The sequence below is a fragment of the Balaenoptera musculus genome, chromosome 2, assembly GCF_009873245.2.
Source record: "Balaenoptera musculus isolate JJ_BM4_2016_0621 chromosome 2, mBalMus1.pri.v3, whole genome shotgun sequence".
Classification (NCBI taxonomy): Eukaryota; Metazoa; Chordata; class Mammalia; order Artiodactyla; family Balaenopteridae; genus Balaenoptera; species Balaenoptera musculus.
Window position 1 is genome coordinate 73542275 of NC_045786.1, and position 6000 is coordinate 73548274.

The 6000-nt window shown below is 41.8% G+C and overlaps 1 protein-coding gene across 2 annotated transcripts in view; it reads left to right on the forward strand.

The window, feature by feature from the left end:
• Positions 1-6000, forward strand: part of ICE2 (interactor of little elongation complex ELL subunit 2) — an 88537-nt gene extending 82537 nt beyond the window's left edge. For both annotated transcript variants that reach the window (XM_036843176.1, XM_036843175.1), the window contains 2 exons: positions 350-500; positions 5653-6000. The gene's annotated coding sequence lies outside the window, so the exon portion shown is untranslated. The remainder of the gene's footprint in view (positions 1-349; positions 501-5652) is intronic.

A 6000-nucleotide genomic window follows, 5' to 3' on the forward strand; every position in this document is an offset into this window, starting at 1 on the left:
GTATATCCTTCCATATATTTGCATGTGTGTGTATATATACATTTATACACCTACACACATATGTAAATATGTAAATGTACATACATAGCTATTAACTTAAAACTACAGTCAAATTAATATTATTAGTCTAATTGACTTTTTTTAACTCAGGAGTTGTAAGGTCTTTAAAGTATAAAAATATTCAAACACTCAAAATGTATCTAGTAGACATTTAATAAGGATGAAAACATTTGAAGTGTAGTTATCTTTATGTGTGTTTTCATACTCACTAAACATATTTTATTCTATGAAAAATACTGTCCTATTTTAAGCAAACTCTTATGGCTAAGAGATATATTTTTTATTACAGAATTAGGATTTTTCCAGACGCTTAGCACCTAAGTAATATTTGTATATATGTTGTGGAAAATGCTGCTTGAAGGAATGATAGAGGCTGAGAGAGTTTGAAATATTTATCCTCTGACTTGCCGAACCATAAAAATGCAACAAAATGCACTGAGGTAAGACCTTCTTAAGATGCTACTCTGATGGCTCAGGAAGCATCCCAATATCTCAGCAATTTAATATAAGAGTGATCATGATGGGGTGGATATGTGTAGCCAGATCTGTTTTCATAATGTTGTATATATCAGTATTGCAATAACTTAGCATGCCAACAAGGCACAGGTTTACACTCACATTCTGCTTTCTCTTCTGTTTTACTCTATATTTTTGAAAACTGTCCATATTGATCTAGCTTCAGTCGATAATACAGATATTTCATAATTAATTTTAATTTAGCCTCACTGATGAGAGATATTTCATAATTAATTTTAATTTAGCCTCACTGATGAGCACTTAGGGCATATCAACCTTATAATGCTACAATAAAAATCCTTATACACATATGTTGTGGTCATGTATGACACCCTTTTCAGGATAGCTTTTTTTTTTTTTTAATTAATTAATTAATTTATTTATTTTTGGCTGTGTTGGGTCTTCGTTTCTGTGCGAGGGCTTTCTCTAGTTGCGGAAAGCGGGGGCCACTCTTCATTGCAGTGCGCGGGCCTCTCACTATCGCGGCCTCTCTTATTGCGGAGCACAGGCTCCTGATGCGCAGGCTCAGTAGCTGTGGCTCACGGGCTTAGTTGCTCCGCGACATGTGGGATCTTCCCAGACCAGGGCTCGAACCCGTGTCCCCTGCATTGGCAGGCAGATTCTCAACCACTGCGCCACCAGGGAAGCCCCAGGATAGCTTTCTTGAAGCAAAATCACTGAATCGAAGGGTATGAACATTTTAAATATTGATAGATACTGCTAAATTGCCTTCTCACCGATAACATATAAGCATTTCCATTTCAGCCATTTCCAACCACACTGGATACTATCAGCCTTTTAGTTTTTGCCAGGCAAGTTTAAGTATGAATAAGGGCAAGGTAATGTTTTATGGAGAGAAATCCAATAGTAAGAGGTACTGGGTAAGAGTGTCGGCACAACCAGTAACAACCAAATGCCTGTCCTCCAGGGGCTCCTGCCTAGTTGCAGAGACCAACAAATAAAAGAATAACAATGCAAGGTGATAACTGAGAGAGGAGAAGGACATTAAAACTGTCAAGAGAAACAGATAAGCACCAAATCTGCCCGCAGGGCTTGGGAAAGGTTTTCCTTCATGAGAAAATAATATTTGCTCTGATGCTTGAAGGATGAGGAGAAACTCACTATTAAGGAAAGTGGGAAAGGGCATTCCAGGCAGGGAAGCAGCGTGGAGAAAGGCATATTGGAGGTGTGAGTATGATTGGCAGTGGTGCAAGGTGGGAGTGAAGGGAAAGATGTGGGCAATTGGCTGTCAGGTCAGTCAGACCCTACCTACCAAGAAGGGTTTCCAGAGAGGGGTCATGTAATCAGACCTATTTCTTAGATAGATATTCTGGATGCCTTGTAGAGAATGAATTGAGACCAAAAGTATATGTTACAGCTGGGAAAGAGAGGTTGAAGTCACTGCAGACATTTCCCTGAAAATATCTCAAAACAAAACAGAAATTGTGGTTTGACCACACAGAGTACTCTGTGTGGTTTGGGTCATGATACCTGTATTCAACAAGTGTGTATTGAAACCGTATCATGAGTTCAGCAGGGCTAGATGCTGAAAGGACTCAAAAAGCCAATGAAATAGCCACTGTTTTTTCAACACCTACAATACACCAGGCACTTTTTATACTTTGTCTAATCTTTACATTTGTCTTGCAGTATCACAAATGAGAAAATTGCGGTTGTTAAAGAAGCAGAGGGACTTCCCTGGTGGCGCAGTGGTTAAGAATCCACCTGCCAATGCAAGGGACACGGGTTCGAGCCCTGGTCCGGGAAGATCCCACATGCCGCAGAGCAACTAAGCCCGTGCGCCAGAGCTACTGAGCCTGCACTCTAGAGCCCGTGCACCACAACTGCTGAAGCCCGCATGTCACAGCTACTGAAGCCCGCACGCTAGAGCCTGTGCTCCGCAACAAGAGAAGCCACCACAATGAGAAGCCCATACACCGCAACGAAGAGCAGCCCCCGCTCGCCATAACTAGAGAGAGCCCACATGCAGCAACGAAGACCCAACGCAGCCAAAAATAAATAAATAAATTTATTTAAAAAAAAACAAAACAGAAACAGAACAAGACGCCAGAACTGGTTCACTCCAAGCCCCACTCTTGTTCACGGACTCAGTCTCTCTGATTCTCCTCTACCTTCTTCCCTCCCTCTCTTCCTTCCTTCCTTCCTCCCCTCCCTCCTTCCCTTCCTTCCTTTCTTCCTCTCTACCTCCCTCCCTTCCATCTTCCCTCCTCTTTTAATATTTATCTTCAGCTAAGTTATACAGGTGAATAATTCTAAAAGTCACATATTTACACAAAATTCTATATCATTCTGTATAAATCAGAGTTAAGCTTGTTTGTTAGTAACAGAGACTGGATGTAAGTACTTTAAGTAAGGTAGAAATTTATTTTTTCTTTCATGTACAAGAAATCCGGAGGAAAGCAGTCCAGGACTGAGTTGATGGTTTCACACTCGTCAGGAAAACAGCCTCCTCCTGACTGTTTGCCCTGAGCTTTTGTTTTCATCCTCAAGTTTTTTGATCTCCATCCTTTGTGCCTACTTTCCATCTTCCAGTTTTCCTCAAGGTCCACAGTAACTGAGGGAGCTCCAGACATCACCTCAAGTATGAGGCAAAGGAAGTAGGAGAAAGAAGGGTGTTCAGCAAAAAAACCCAGACCAAACCAAACCACACCAACAAACTAAAACAAACAACAATAAAAACCCCATGTCAATTGTCTGTTTTCTCTTTAAGGGGATTTTCTTGAAGCTGAAAACTGCAATCTTTTAGCTGAGTATGTTGTTGCCCACTTTAAAGAAAAGGTTGCTAAGGAAAAAAAAAATCAGAATGTATATTGAGTCAGGAATTTGGATTTTCTATGATAGCTTCCACACGTGCGCTCCCTCTCTCTCTCTCTCTCTCTCTCTCTCTCTCTCTCTCTCTCTCTCTTTCCCTCCCAGGTAGCAATTACTTAACTTGATCCACAATATCCACAATTCCTGCTCCCAAAAGCCAAATATTTTCAACACTTGTAGCTATTTCTTGTGGAGATTCACCACTATACTTTTAAATAACATGCCAATGTTTCTTAATTTTTCAGTTTTAAGTAGTATCTATTGTGTACTAATGAAGAATAAGGTCTTTTACTCCTCACCTACAGTATACACACAGAATCTCAAAATGGTTACATTATTTTTCTCTAATGTTTACAGAATATGATTATAGAAACAGAGAGCCAAGTAATGTGTTATGTTTACATTTCCTTCTCATGGCAACTGTTTCAGCTATATGTTGCTGCATAAGTAACCAGCTCCAAATTTAGTTTCTTAGAACAATAATTTGTTTTGCTCACTAGTTTGCAGTTTGGACAGAGTTTGGTAGGAAAGGCTTGTCTCCACTCATATTTAGCTGGCATGATCCACCTTCAATATAGCTCACACAGATGTCAGGTTGGTACTGGCTGTCAGGTGTAGACTTTGGAACCTCTCCATAGGCTGCTTGGGCTTCCTCATGGCATGGTGGCTGGATTCCAAGGCAAATGTCTCAAGTAAACAAGGTAGAAATGCAATCAGGATCTAGTCTCAGAAGTCACGTAGCATGACTTATGCTGTATTCTGTTGGTCAAATAAGTCACAGCAGGTCATGAGATTCAAGGGGACTGGGCATACCCTCCTCCTCTTGATGGGGAAGTGGCAAAATTCTAGAAGAGCATCTGGGATGGGAAATATTACTGTGGTCATCTTTGGAGAATATAATATGTTGCGTCTCAGTCCATTTGGGCTGCTATAACAAACTGCCATAGATTGCGTGGCTTATATACAACAGAAATTTATTTCACACCGTTCTGGAGATAGGTAAGTCCAAGATCAAGATCTGGTGAGGACCCATGAGGCTTGTGGGATCTTAGTTCCCCAACCAGGGGTTGGACCTGGGCCCTGGACCCCCAGGGAATTCCCTGGGCCTCTTTTTTTTAACATCTTTATTGAAGTATAATTGCTTTACAGTGTTGTGTTAGTTTCTGCTGTATAACAAAGTGAGTCAGCTATATGCATACGTGTATCCCCATATCCCCTCCCTCTTGGGTCTCCCTCCCACCCTCCCCATCCCACCCCTCTAGGTGGCTGCAAAGCACTGAGCTGATCTCCCTGTGCTGTGCGGCTGCTTCCCACTAGCTATCTATTTTACATTTGGTAGTGTGTATATGTCAATGCTACTCTCTCACTTCGTCCCAGCTTACCCTTCCCCCTCCCCGTGTCCTGAAGTCCATTCTCTACGCCTGGGCCTCTTTTATAAAAGTACTAATCCCATATGAGCGTGCTGCTCTCATGGCCTAATCACTTCCCCAAAGCCCCATCTCTAAATACCCTCACATGGAGGGTTAGGTTTCAAGATACGAATGTGGGGAGGATATAAACATTCAGTTTATAGCATGCTGCAATAATTTTTTGTTTTCCTGGAGCTTTTCATTTGATATCAATAGTTTTTCTTATCACGCTCACAAATTCATTCCTAAGCCATCCAGTGAAGCTGTTAATGTCTTCTCAGTATGTTCAAACACCTGGGGTAATTTCTTCCTCCTACTCTTTCTGAGGCATTTGTGCTGGAGCCTTTGGTCCTCTTCTCCAAGCTAGACTGGTTGCTCTTTTTTTTTTTCTCTTTTTGGCCATGCTGCACGGCTTGTGGGATCTTAGTTCCCCAACCAGGGATCAAACCCAGGCCCTCGGCAGTGAAAGCGCGGAGTCCTAACCACTGGACCGCCAGGGAGTTCCTTAGACTGGTTGCTCTGTGTGCCTGCTGCACAGCTATTGTTCCAAGTTCTCTCTTCCCCATCATTCTGGGAATTCTGTTCACTTATTTGTGCATTGAATCCCTTGTTTTCTAGATCCAATGCTCCTGTTTTTGCTTTATTCTCTTGTTTTGGTGAAGTACATCATTCAGAAGTCTCCTGAGACGGGGTGTATAGTGGGATGAATGGTGGTCCCCCAAAGCTTATGTCTCCATCCTAAGCCTCAGAATCTGTGACTATTTCCTAATTTGGAAAAAGGGTCTTTGCAGATGTAATTAAGTTACAGATCTCGAGATTATCCTCGATTATCTAGGTTGTTCCTAAATCCAATGAGAAGTGTTCTTCTGAAAGACAGAAGAGGAGAAGATGCAGAAACAGAGAAGAGGGGCTTGTGAAGATGGAGGAAGAGATTGGAGTGATACAGTCACAAAGAATGACTGGGGCCGCCAGAAGCTGGAAGAGACAAGGAAGGATTCTGCTTTAGAGCCTCCAGAGGGAGTATAGCCCTGCTGATACCTCAATTTCACACTTCTGGCTTCCAGAACTGCAAGAGAATACATTTGTGTTCTTTTAAGCCACCAGGTTTGTGGTAATTTGTTATGGCAGCCTTAGGAAACTAACACAGGGCACATAGGCATAAACAACGTTTCTGAAAACTTAA